Source organism: Molothrus aeneus, chromosome 18, assembly GCF_037042795.1.
Source record: "Molothrus aeneus isolate 106 chromosome 18, BPBGC_Maene_1.0, whole genome shotgun sequence".
NCBI lineage: Eukaryota > Metazoa > Chordata > Aves > Passeriformes > Icteridae > Molothrus > Molothrus aeneus.
This window is the reverse complement of record NC_089663.1, coordinates 10,188,058-10,201,796: the sequence shown is the minus strand read 5'-3', so window position 1 is coordinate 10,201,796 and position 13,739 is coordinate 10,188,058. Positions and strand designations below refer to the sequence as shown.

At 48.9% G+C, this 13,739-nt stretch overlaps 1 protein-coding gene across 1 annotated transcript in view; it reads right to left on the bottom strand.

The window, feature by feature from the left end:
• Nucleotides 1-10,223, bottom strand: part of CORO1C (coronin 1C) — a 39,962-nt gene extending 29,739 nt beyond the window's left edge. Inside the window, exon 1 of the mRNA XM_066561907.1 lies at nucleotides 10,122-10,223. The gene's annotated coding sequence lies outside the window, so the exon portion shown is untranslated. The remainder of the gene's footprint in view (nucleotides 1-10,121) is intronic.
• Nucleotides 10,224-13,739: the final 3,516 nt, after the last annotated feature.

The window sequence follows — 13,739 nt, the reverse complement described above, 5'->3', positions numbered from 1 at the left end:
CCTTCCACCATCCCTGGAAATGTCCAATGCCAGGTTCCACAAGCCCTGTCCAACCTGGCATTGGACATTTCCAGGGATGGAGCAGCCACAGCTTCTCTGGGCAGCCTGGGCCTCACCACCCTCACAGGGAACAATTTCTCCTAATGTCTCCTCTAAACCTTCCTTTGGTTCAGTTTGAACCCATTCCCTGTTGTCCTGTCACCCCATGCTCTTGGAAAATTTCATCTCCCTCTACAAGAATCCATGGAACCCAAGAACTCAGTCTCGTGATTCGAAGTCTTGCAAGACTTGGGCAAAGAAGGAAGTGGGGGGAAGCAATGTCACATGGCCACAAAAAGTTCAGCTCACCCCACGACTTCACATGAAAGCTCAGCAGAAAAAGGGAACAGAGCAAATGCCTTGATGCAGTTTCTGTGCTTTTAAACACAATTCTGTTCCCTCTGTGTATCCCTTTTCCAATCAATCCATATCCAGTCCATTGCTGACAGAACTGTTGTTTTCAGCTGTTCAGAGTTATTTAAAACAAAGGTGAACACTACTACAGATGGTCACAATTCCAAAACACATCATATTTGTGTGCAGATTATTTTCAGCCTTTGGTTATTTGAGCCTAGGTTGAGCAAGACCCTGCCATCTGATTTCACTTCATTTTAAAGACAAAAAGCTGGAATATGAACTTAATACTGAAATTTCCAGCTGTTCTACCACTGGCAAGATTCTATTTTGGGATGGGAACCTAAACCACAAACTACCAGGGAATTTGATTATATCTCAACTGGGAAGCCCAGCACATTCAAAAATGTAACACAACCCAAACTTTGGATATGCTGAAATTTCTGTTCTGGACGAAGTGCAAGGTGTTGGCTGCAACCTGTGAAACACTTGATACAACTCTGGATTTCAGAGCTGTAACCTGAAATGATCATATGAAAACCTTCAGAATATGAAGAACTCTTGAGTCAGAAGTGCCTGTAGAGCTCAAATCTCCCAGGATCACCAAGGCCTCGTTATTTCCTGAGGGTTTACCTGCGTGTGCTCATCTCACATCTCCCCCCTGGGGCTATTTTCACTTCAAGATTTCCAGGGATATAGAATTCATCTTCTTGGGGAATCACCTGCTTGTGGAAGGTGTCCCTGCCTGTGGCAGGGAGGTGGAATGAGATGAGCTTGAAGCTCCCTTGTAAGCCAAACCCTTCTGGGATGATCTTACCACTCCCACACTCTGTCACTGTATCTCCACATCCAGCATTACATCATTGACCATAATTTGCAGTGACAAAAGGACGCTGCAGTTAAAGTCATTACCCTGAACTGAGAGCGTTGTCTGGCTTCATTTAATCTGTGTCATCTACCAGAAAGGCAGAGCAATGAATGCACACAAAAATCATTACACAAAATAATTCAGCAGGAGCCATAGAGTGATGGGGAACCAGCAAAGGGAGACACCAGCAGGAATGGGAGTTCTGCTGCACTCCAAACAACCTCTTCTTTTGCGTTTATATCTTTTAGAGCATCCAGCATCTTTTAGAGCTGGCACCACAGAGGTGGTGGGGGATGTTACCACAGGCTGGACAAAAAAGGGAGTTAAAATGAAAAGAGGAGAGCAAAGTGGAGCTAAAAAGAAAGGAATAAAACTAAGGACAAAACCTCATCAAGGCAAGTAGCATACAAAGTACAGGGCTAAGAGAGCAGGGATTGAACATTCCAGGTGCCTCGGCGCATTCATGGAAGGTGTCCCTGCCCATGGCAGGGGGGGAAGGAGAATGAGCTTTAAGGTCCCTTCCAACCCAAACCGTTCTGGGATTCTGTGATCTCTGCATTTCAGCTTCCACTTGTGCTGCCAGCAGAGACAGTTGCACAGTGGTTGGACACCACAGAAGCTTTTTGCTGGACAAGGAAAGGGAAGCCTCCCACACACTCCCACCTCCGACACCGCCGTTCCAGCAGCCGACCACAGAAGGTCGTGGCCTTTCGCATCATCCCCTGCAAAAATCCTTCCTTCTCTTTTCCACTGGAATAAACACCAGAGAAGCTTCTTGTATCTCATCCACTGCCAAGAGACAGAGCAACATCCTGAACAACAGCTCTGGGAGCTGCAGCCAGAGACACAGAGCAGCCCCAGGGATGCTCCTGACACCCATGGGGAGCAGGGAAGAACAGGGCTCCAGACCACGCTGTGATCCCAAGGGAAACACAAGCAGGAGTGCAAGGCTCTCCCAGGATTCCAGCAAAGGGAATCCAGTGATAAAATGCTTCTCCCCAGCACTGACCTAGTTCTGTTATCAGAGCTAACAGGGAAGTAGCAATCTGGTCAGAGCTGCTGCCCCAGCCCGCTGGATTCCTCTCTCACTCAAAGGTTACATGCCAACGTTTTCCAGACCATATTCCTGAGATACATTGGAGGCTTTTCTTTCTTTTGGGCAAAGGTTGGTGGCTATGAACAGAAAAAGAGCTGTCCCCCAGTGCAGCTTCATGAAATTCTCACCAAATCAGCACCAGATCCCAGCATTCCCAATCAACCAAGCAAGCACCTTTTTCTAACAGAAAAGATGTTGTCCCTTGTCCAAAGTCCCTCTCCAGCTCTCCTGGAACCCCTTTAGGCACTGGAAGGGGCTCTAAGGTCTCCCTGGAGCCTTTTCTTGTCCAGATGAACAACCCCAGCTCTCCCAGCCTGGCTCCATGGCAGAGGGCCTCCAGCCCAATCCCCAAAGGAATAGATAAGCTGTTTTTTATTCCTCAATTGCAACATCCCTTGGCATCCATAGGAAAAAATTCTAAACATTAAAGGTGTTTTAAGAGATAGACAGTCTCACAGATAAAAGGTTGCAGGTCCCAGTTCTCCTAGAGCACTGCACCATCAGGGAACCAGGACCTGCAGAACCCGCTGCTCCAAACACCAAATTAACAAAATTCCTCCCAACTCCAGAATAAGGCAGAAACAACAGATCAGCACAACCAAGGCTCCCAAAGAGCCTGGCCAAGAGTGAGTCAGACTGACCAAGAGAGGAGCAGCGTTCTCCACATGACCTGGCCTGACCACAGCGGCTCCGAGCTCTGCTGGACCGAGCTCAGCTCCAGCCCTGCTGGGAGAAGCCAGAGCTGCCTTGGGGAATGTGAGCTGGGAGCAGCAGGATGACCAAGTGCAATGGATAACACCACATCTCCTGCTGTAACAGCAAACAGGATGGGCTGGAGTCCTGGAGAACATCTCAGGAAGACTGGAGGTACAGCACAGAGCAGCGTGGTCCATCACACTGGAATCTCCAGGGGACACAGTCTGCTCCAAAAAGTGACAGGGAGGCTTGGCTGGCACATCCTGAGTAACACTTCTCAACAACACCCACCCAACAGGTGAGGCCCCACACTGAGCTGCTTTTAATGTTCTCAAAATAACCCAAACAACAGTGAATTGTCAAAGACAAGACAACATCCTCACCCCAGGACGTGGGAGGTTTGGGCTGGACAATGCCAACATCTCAGATTTTAATGCAGTACAAACAAGCTGCAAAATGAATCTCAGTGCTCCCAGTTGGAACTGGCGTGTGTTTCTCCACATTTCCATTTGCTGTCCTGCCAGCTCTTCTGGCCAAGCAGCCTATAATTCCAAGAGCACCATTGTCATTCCGTCCTGTTTCCGTAACGTGCAATTTGAAATCAGGGCCGGGGGAGGGAGGACGGGGCTGGAGGAGGCTGAAACTCAAATCCAGATAGTTCAATCTGCTCACTTGATTTTAAATCCCTGTCTCATGGTGCCAATTACAGCCCCCCCAAACATCTGCTTTAGCAGAGGCTTCCAAGTTCAAACACATTTCCTCTGTCCTACAGATGTTCTTTCTCACTGACCTGTCATGGGATGACAATGAGGGGGCACAACCCTATGAGGGTGACACAAAGCACCTTTCTCACTTTTCTGGGCAGACAAGAAACCAAAAATTAACTTAGAGAGGTGGATTTAGTCTATTAAGGAGCTTTAATAAACATTCTAGGCCGTCAAGACAGATTTCAGATTCCTACCCATGTCCTTGACACCTCCACGGCCCCGCATCCACCTCTGAGCTTCCCTGACAGGAGAATCACACCCACCCCAGCACTGGGCAAAGGCTGATTCCTTGGGGAATTCTTGGTCCTTCAGCTGGCTGCTCTCAGCTGGAGAACTGGTTTCCAGAGAAGAATTACAGCCTGTGCCTTGATGACCTTTAAGCTTTACTTACCTGTTGGTTTGACAGTCACGTTGCTGCACGTGCAGCCCACACTCCCAGTCCTTTGGGAATCCCTGTGGCATTTCCAGCAGCTCCAGAGGAGCCCAGCCAAAACAACACAATTACACCCAGATAAGCCCAGCTGGTTTTTATGGGAGCTTGCAGAGCACTTAAGAATACTTTGAGTAGAGCAGAAGATGGATGTGGCAAAGCAGGGATACAAAGAACAAAAAGATAACCTTTACCCCCAAAGAAACATCAGGGAGCCAAGGGAAAAAACAGAGAGATAACCCCAGGGTAGCCTGACCCTAACCAGGGGCACCCACCTTAAACAGCAGCACCTTAAAACATCACACAGAACAAATAGTTCCAGAAAGGAGCAATTTTCCTGGCAGTGGCCAGGAAAAAGATGCTGGAAGCACAGCAACACTGAGCTAGAAGAGTTTTGTGCCCACCCTTCAGGCTGTGCTAAAGCAGAATATATTGCAGAGGAATGTCTGGCAACTTGTGTTTGCCTAAGTTGGCTCAGGATTCTCTCCTGCCTTGCAAATTGATCTCAGCAGATCCAAAAATTCAAATAACTTTAAAAAGTATCACTGAAAACTTTAAAAAAAAAACGCAATACACCTCCTGTTGTGAATGAGACAGCTCTGGGGCCTCCAGCCTCCAAGATATGGTATCATTATATAAGTACTGCAGAAGGGAATTAAGAAATTTAAAGTGTAACAATGGTCATTTTTCCACATGTACCCATCCCACTATGGGTGCTGGGGCAAATACCTGAAGCATGTGTAAAACAACAACTCCACTTAGTAGTACATGCTACAAGTAGTATATGCTAAAAGTATTCCCAGCCTAGGACCTGCCAGACCCTGAGTAAAACGTGTCACTTCCCATTCCCAGCTTGGAAGGAAGGATACCAATCTGTTTCACACAGGTATGATGAAAAATGCCAGGGAAATGCCAAGCAGACACCCTGAGTCAGCTGGGGGATCCAGATTCCAGCAGGAAGCAACAAAGCATGAGGGATTTTTAAGTATTTCAAGTGAAAAGGGAAGGAAAAAAAGTGACTCCAGGAGGTAATTCCAGGCCTGAGCAGGTGCCTGATGACAATCTTCCCTATCAAGCCATCCTCTGCCCAGCATGGCCAGTTTGCCCAGTTCCCAAGGGACACGCTGCTTCCCAAGGATTGAATTTGTTACTGCCTGCTAATCCCTGGAGCTGCTAATTACACCCATTATCAGTTTGTCCAGCATCCAGCTCTGGCACACTGTAAAATGTCAAGTCCCCGTCAGGTTTACAGACTGGTTTGGGTTAGCAGGGACCTTAAAGCCCAACCCATTCCAGCTGCTGCCATGCAAGGACACCTTCCACGCTCCTAGGTTGTTCCAAACCCCATCCAACCTGGCCCTGGAGACTTCCAGGGATGGGGCTGGTCTGGGCACCCCGTGCCAGGGCCTTGCCACCCTCACAGGCAAGAATTTCTTCCTTAAATTGAAGTCAAATTTCCCCTTTTTCAGTTGGAGTCCATTGCTCCTTGTTCTGTCACAACAGTTCCAGATGAAGGAATGCTTAGGAATAGGATGATGCAAAATGTGCTGCTTTAATACTGCAGATTTTATGTTTATTTGGGAGAAACAATGGATTTTCAAGGGCTCCGGAACACGGTCTCCATGGCAACTATATGCAGAACCAGGGGGGAGGGAGGGGAAGTTCCCATATTTCCAAATACTCAGAACTGAACTCCATTTTCCAGGGATTACTTAAACCAGCAATTGCAGGTGCAATGCACTGCCCAGGTTCATACAGGGATGCAAACAAGGAATGGTTTCAGGCACAACATTCCCACGGAGTTTTAGGAAATCCTGCTCAGACACCCATATGTGCTAAAAATGCAGAAATGTGCCTTAATGTTCAGCTCAGAAGAATTATTACCTATGTGCTTGTTCCTACATAGATGGCAGCCAAAATCTGGAAAACCACAGGGAAAGCCTGGTCCTTCCTAAGGGGAACATTTGGCCTCAAGCACAGCTCAGCAACACCCCAAGGAGAGCTGTGAGCTCATCTCAGCATCAGGCTGAGCTTTAATCACTTTAAGTCAGATCCCACCACTGGTTTATTTCCATTGCTCTTTCAAATTCAATTATTAAAAAAGGAAAACAAGACAAACCTAATTATGCTGGGCTGAGAGGCCCGGCTCAACGTCAGAGTCACTGCAACTTCTCCCACCAAGAGCCAGACCTCAAACATCACCACAGGCTCAGCAAAAAGCAGATTAGAGATCACTTATTGTTATCACCAACAAAGCCAGGGGTGTTGAAGAAGCAAAGTGGTCATGCTGAAGAAATTGTCCTTTCCCTAGGGCAGTGATTCTGCCTTGATTCTCTCTCCAAACGATCAGCACAGAGGATAAATTGTCCAAAAGGCCACATTTTGTCACTTTCAGACCAAGGAGATCTCTTCTATCCACCATGGGCACATCAGAGACCTTCAAACCCCACAGGTTTTCCCCTCTGGAGGGAGCAGCAGTTGCTATTTTCAACATTTCTCTGCCAATTTCCTGACCTACAGAGCAGGATTTTGAAGCTTTCAGGATGTTCCATCACAAAATCCTCTTCCATTTGAGGAGCACTTTGTGACTCCTTAGGAAGGTGTTTGCTCCAAGGGATTCCTCCTGTCTTACTGGCATCAGGAATTTCATGGGAGGGGAATAAAGTTAAATTATCCACTTGCCACACCAACAGCCACCTTCTACTTCCCAGCTACATCGTTATCTCCAGCCATTAATCCTGATTGGATTTATATTCCCTACACAACCCCATGAACACAACTAATGGCTGGTATATTCCATTAGGATCCTCTCCAGACAATTTGTTCCTCCAAGGACAAGCCCTGCAAAGCTGCCAGAGGAACCTGGGAGCAGCTGAGCAGTTCTGTGTCACGCTGGTATTTCACATGCCTATGTGTGGTTTGAGATGAGAAAAGCCACAAAAAGTCATGTACTGAACAATTATAACCTCAAAAAGAAACAAATAATCCTTTTTTTTTTTGCAGTTACTCACAGGAGGAAAAGCAGAACAAAGCAATCCCATTAACAGATAAAAAGAAAGGGCCCAGTAAACAATTCCCAACCATACTGGTGGAGCCAACACATCCAGAAAAATGAACTTTCACTGCTGCTTTCCTGAGTCACTCAGCTAAGCCCAAAACCTTTTTCTGCTTCATTTTAACTTGGTGTTCATGACCACCAGCAACTGTGCAGAATGTGACAAAAACTCAGCAGTTCCCATCTCGTCAGCCACGAGCCACCAGCAGCCTGACTCTTCACACATGGCTCCAGGACCTGCCCAAAATGAAGCTCTAAGCAGTTTCTAATCATACCAATTTCAGAGTTACCCACCAGAATATGCCAGCCCAAAAATACTAAGTGGGGGAGACTACAGGGAGCAAGCTAGAGGAGAACACAGACATTTAATTCTTGTTCCTATGCCCTGCAAAGGCTTAAACTGGGGCACTGCAAATCCTCAGTGAGTTTCTGTTCCAACACATCCTCGGAGAAGGGCTGAGATTATCACAAAAACCTCAGTAAAACAAAATCAAAACAAACAAACCCAGACTTTAAAAGTCAAGTGAAAATGTGCCTGTGAGCTTGCCCAAGAGGACATTCCTGGCCCTGGGAGTGGTGCACTGATGACCTCACCGAGCTGCAGACTCAGGCCAGGAAGTGTTTTGCTCGTGTCTTCAGAATAGGAAGCTGGCATCCCAGGGATATTCCTGGGAAATGATTACCAAATGAAAACCAGGAGCAGAAATTCCCTCCCCATCACAACACAACATTTTGGTTTAACGAGCCATTTAAGTCAAATGTTGGACGTGGCCAGCACGGTGTCACCGAGGGCAGAGCTCGGCACCCTGTGCTGCATCACCCAGAGAAAAGCTGATATTTCCCCCTTCTGCACATTCCTCCTCATTGCCATTAAACTGAATCCCTGCCTTTCGCTTGGAGTGAGTCCCAGAAGTGACAGATGCAATAAGCATGAAGATTTCACTTGAAAAAATCCAATGATGTTTGAAAAGACAGCTCAGGAGAAGACAGAGCAATGCCAACAGAGAGCACAAATGCTGATTAAAGCAATCTGGATAAAAGGCTACAAGTGACCATTGAAAAATTACTATTATGAAGTGCTGCACTGAAACAAACACCAAGCAAATGCTGCCTGACGTGTCCCCACGTATGTCAGGTCTTACTGGGGCTACTGAAAACACAGAAAAACACATAGACCCAAAATAAACACGCATTGCCACAAAAGTATTTGATCTTCTACCTTTGTGTACACAGTCCTTAGCAAACACCACTATTAGCTGCAATAAAACCTTCCTGCAAGCACACAGCCATCTGGATTTTTCCCTCCCCTCCTCGAGCAGAAAAGATGATTCAATGCTGGTTATTCAAATGAAAATGGAATAAACCCTCTCCTGCCTCCCGCACACGACACCCGCTGCTTTCCCCACATCCAAACACGCTGCTCCCAGGACGTGCTGTGCCAGTTCACACCATTTTCCCACACTCCAGAGCTTCCCTCGTGCCTGCCACCGAGGCACACACAGAGGGAGAGGATGGCACCAGGTAATTTAGGAACAACCTGGCCTAAAATTAAAACAAAATCAGGAAATTCAGCAGCAGACTGAAAAATCAACTGCAGCCTGGTGTGCTCAGAACATCCCCCTCTGATTTTGCCACCGTCCTTGGTCTTGCTCCAGGAATCCCCACGCACATCTGCACGAACAGACGTGCTCAGACCAACTCCAGCTGCTAAAAAAACCCCAACCCTAACGCATCTCACTTATCTTCAACAATAAAACTGCTTCCATCGGGTTCACTTTTGTTTCCTGGCACCTTTCGCTGCCTTTTTTTATTTTCTGCTTTTTTCAGACCTGTCTCCTGTGCAATCAGTCAGTTAAGGCATCACAATGTCCTACAGCTGAAGCTCTCTCTGTGTGGTGGTGTCAGACACCTGCCCATGTGTCCAAGATCTTCCCTCGTGCTGTGAACGGAATCAATGGGAATTTGATAAAGCACAGGTATGGAGCAGCATTTAAATTCCAACCTATGGCATATCTCTGTTAAACAACGTGGCTTCCTGCATAGGAAAACAAAGCCCAGGGACATCTGCCCACAGCAAAGGGATAGGATGAGATGGTCCTTAGGGTCCTTTCCAACCCAAACCATTCTGGGATGCCCTGGTGATTCAATGACATGTCACACAGCCCAGGAGGAGTCCACACATCTGCACAGCCTCCAAAGAGCCCCTAATAACAGCGTGACAAGGACCTGCTCTACAGGAGCCTCCGAAAAAATAACCCCAAACTAAATCCCCATCAGGGCGCTCATCTTTTGTCCTCTGCCATGGAGCACGGCGGGGACGGGCGCTCCGGGGGCGGCACACTCCGGTGGCACCGAGCGGCTGCTGCATCGCCGGGCGGAAAAGAAGGAAGGAAAAAAAAAAAAAAAAAAGGGAAAACGTGCCGAACAAAAGCCCCCCCAGCGCTGTCCTCGCCGCGGCATCAGGTGCGCGGCGGGAGCGCCCGGCGCCGCCGCCCCGCCCCGGGCTTGCCCTGCTCGGCGGCCCCGGCCGGATGCGGATGCGGCGGCGACCCCGCGCCGCTGCCTAATAAGGAGGGAGCGGGGAGCGGCCGGGGCCGAGGCGGTGCGGGGAAGGCGCTGCCGCCGCGGGCCCCGCGCTGACAGCGGCCGCCGCCTCACGGAGGGCTCGGCGGCCCCGCGCGGGAAGGGCCCGCCCGGCCAGACCCCCGCCCTGCCCGGCTCCCTCCCGCGGGCACCGCGCCGCCCGCCCTGCCGCAGCGCCGCTGGCCGGTGCTGCTCAGTTCTCCCTGCTCGCCCTCACCGCCCCCGAGCCGCACCGCGATCCCGAGCCGCCTCCCGCGTCCGCTCCTCAGCCCGGCGGAGCCGCCGCCTCCGCCTCCTCCTCCGCCCGCCGCCGCCGCCCGACTGAGCGCCGCGGGGCGGGGCGGGGCAGAGCGGCCGCGGGTCCCGCCCCCTCCATAACCACGCCCACAAACGACCACGCCCCTTCAGTCTGGCCCCGCCCGCTCCAGCCGCGCTCTGTGGGGGCGGGTCGAAGGTGTGAGTGACGGCTCAGTCAGCCAATGGCCGTGCGGCTCTCTCCACCACGCGCGGTCGCGCGCTCTCGGGCCCCGCCCCGCCGCCCCTCAGCGGCGAGTGGGGGCGGGAGGTCATGAGGGACCTGAGGGGTCGATCGTGTCTGCCCTGGGGACCGGTCATGCCCTCCCTGTGAACCAGTCCTGTCCGCTCCGAGGGACCCGTCATGTCATCCCTGGGGATCAATCATCTCATGCCTGAGGGATTGGCCGTGTCTGCCCTGAGGGATCGATCATGTCATCCCTGCGGCACGGATCGCCTCATCCCTGAGGGACCGACTGTGTCCTCCCTGAGAGACCGGTTGTGTCCTCCCTGAGGAAACGGTCATGTCCTCTCTGAAGGAACGGTTATGTCCTCCCTAAGGGACCGGTCATGACATCCCTGTGGGATTGGTCATGTCCTCCCTGAGGGACCAATCTTGTTCTCCCTGAGGGACCGATCGTGTCCTCCCTGAGGGATCGGCCGTGTCTGCCCTGAGGGGTGAGATGAACCTGCTGTCCTCAGAGGAAACGCTGAGGAGAACCAGGAGCTCCACAAGAAAGCAACCGCGTCACCTCACGCTGTCACATCAAATCACAGTGGCTGTGGTGAAAAAAGGACAGTGACAAAAACCCCTGCTAAAGATCGCAGAGCTTGATCCCAGCTAAGAACCACACTCCAACGAGACACCCATGGCAGAGCTCTGAGACCAGAGGTTCTCCCCATTGCACTGTGGCAATTTGGGGATGCTGCTCTTCAAGGTGTAAGGTTTGTATCTGTTGTGACAGGTCAGACGAGCACTTTGCACACACACCTGGCTGCACACAGGTGACGCCGCCACACTCGGGGCCATCGCGGCCTCAGGGAGCCTGAGGGGCGGGTGAGCAACACCCGAGCAGAGCCCACAGCCCTCAGTGTTACCATACATGGCCAAAACCAAAACTCCTCGAGCTTCCTCATCCGCTTGGGCCGACGTTTGCACGTTCATTTGCATGTGGTTTGATGCTTAAGGGGGGAGGTGATGTTTCAGGGGAGCATCACCCCGCTAATTTCTCTTCTAATCCTTCAGAATTTGGAGGAATATGTGTCGTGATGAGCTGAGCTGAGAGCCCTGCTCTTCCCCCATGGAGCAGCGACAGGACCATGAGTTACCCCCTGTGAGGTATTAAAACCCCCAGATACATTTCTCCTGGTCTGAGTGTCACAGCTGATGGAAACATCAGTAGCTACAGATTAAACAAATGTTATCCTGCGTTTATTAACCTTTGACACTAAATGTCACTGCTGATCCAACAAAGGAGAAAACCTCTCTCACCTACTGAGCAACACCTTGATAAAAAAATTACACAAACAGAGATTGGAGTGGCAAGGCTGCACCCTTGCCCATGACAACAATTGCCCTGAAATTAATCAATAGCTTCTTTCTGAAAACCAGCCCAGCACAATTACACCACTCTGCTCCCTCAAACAATCCCTTTAAAGCTAAAAGAGAAGAAAACGAAAGCAGCTTTGGACCAGAGCTGAAGGTAACCCAGAGTTTAGGGAGTTTAGGTTGTGATTCACATTTTCCACGTACGTACATGATGTGTTGAAGGTCACAGAATGAGTCAGTGATAGAGCTGAGAGTCCTGCTTGCCCATCCTTAATTTATTAGAAGTCTCAAAACTGTGTGTGGGAATTAAATTTTATAAAACCGACATTTTAATCATGTACCAAGCCTGGGCTGGAAAACAGGAACGAAGGCAGCAGCACCCAGCACTGCCCACCAGCTCAGAAAGAGAACCAAAGAAGATTTTTGGCCTCCAACGGAAAAGAAAGTGACGCACAGAGGACACAAAAGTGAAATTTGTCCTGAGAAATCTGATTGAAGCCTAATCCTCTCAAGAGCTGCCTTGGGAAGGGTGGATCCTGCAGAGATGAAAATTCCTTGCTCGACACAGTGCTGGAAGAGCAGCTAAAGATGGACTCAGGCGGAAATAATACCTGTGGAATTTTTACCTGAGCTTCCTAAAACAGCTGGATGGAAACACTCCAAAGAACACCCAGATCCTGTCTGGGATTAATGAGCTGTTTAGATGACAAAGTGATGAAGAAATTACAGGAATTTTAGGCTGAATTCTCCAACAAACAGAAGAAACAGCTCAGGTTTTACATGTGCTCTTTGGTTCTGCTGTAACCACTAATTTTCATCACTTCAGATGAGTAAAACCACCCTAACAAACAATTTAAATGTTATCCACAGTGCTGCAAGTGAAACAATTTGTCAAAATATGCCACAAATCCTAATTTTTCTACAGAAAAAACGCCAAACCCTTACAGCTACAAGGAGAAACACACCAAAATTTACCCCATTTTACCAGCACCTGGTTAGCACATATTGCAGAAATTCAGGATTTATTAAAAAAAAAAATCCACTTTTAGCCATCCCACATATTTTCCCCTCAGCTACATCACTGCAGGATTGCTGCAAACTATCTCACAGCCTTTATAGGGAAACAGCACCGTGGCTACAGACTCCACCTCTGAAACTTATGTCAGCTGCTAAATTTAGCCTCCTGCAAATATGCATCAATTCCATCCCTGCAATAAATCCCCCTGCTTTGCTCCTGGGATGAGCCTGATGTGCTCCCCAAGGCCCCCGTCAGGTGTGTCCCACAGCCTTCCCCACCAAGGCCGTGTTTGTAGTTGGAAGAGGAAAAGAAACACCCGAAGCACCTTTTTTAAAGGAGAAATTTTGATTAATTTCACCCGTTTGGTGTCTCTGAGCCATCCCAAAGGGGTGACAAACCCCATTTTTGGAACCAGTGAGGTCGCTGGAGGGATGAATTTGCCTCAAACATTTCATTTTGCTGAAATCCTCATTGCTAAATATATTCTGAATGGAGGGAAATGGCTTAGGGAGGGCTTAGAGAGATCAGCAATTTAAAGTCCTGTTATTTTGCAGCTTAACTTCTAAATCAAGCAAAATATGCCAGACAGGACAGTCTTGAACCCTGGTTTTGCACATACCCAAGTTATACAGCTTTCCAAGGACTTTTATGTCCCTATGTATCTATTTATTTCCTGAAGCTTTTTGATTTGTTATTATTATTATTATATTTACTCTATCATAATATTTATTTACCAGGAAGTACTAGGTTATTCCACATGAAATTTGAATATTTTTATATTTCCTCTTCTATGGCTTCCATAATTTAGGGATCCCATCAAGGCCAGGCCCAGCAGCATTGGGAAGAGCTGCTCCTGCTGAAATCAGGAATGTGATCTTACCTTTCCCTGAACATTACTGGGATTTAGTGCAGGGAAATGTCCCCTGCCCATAGCAGGGGGTTGGAATAAGATGGTCTTTAAAGTCCCATTCAACCCAAACCATTCTGAGA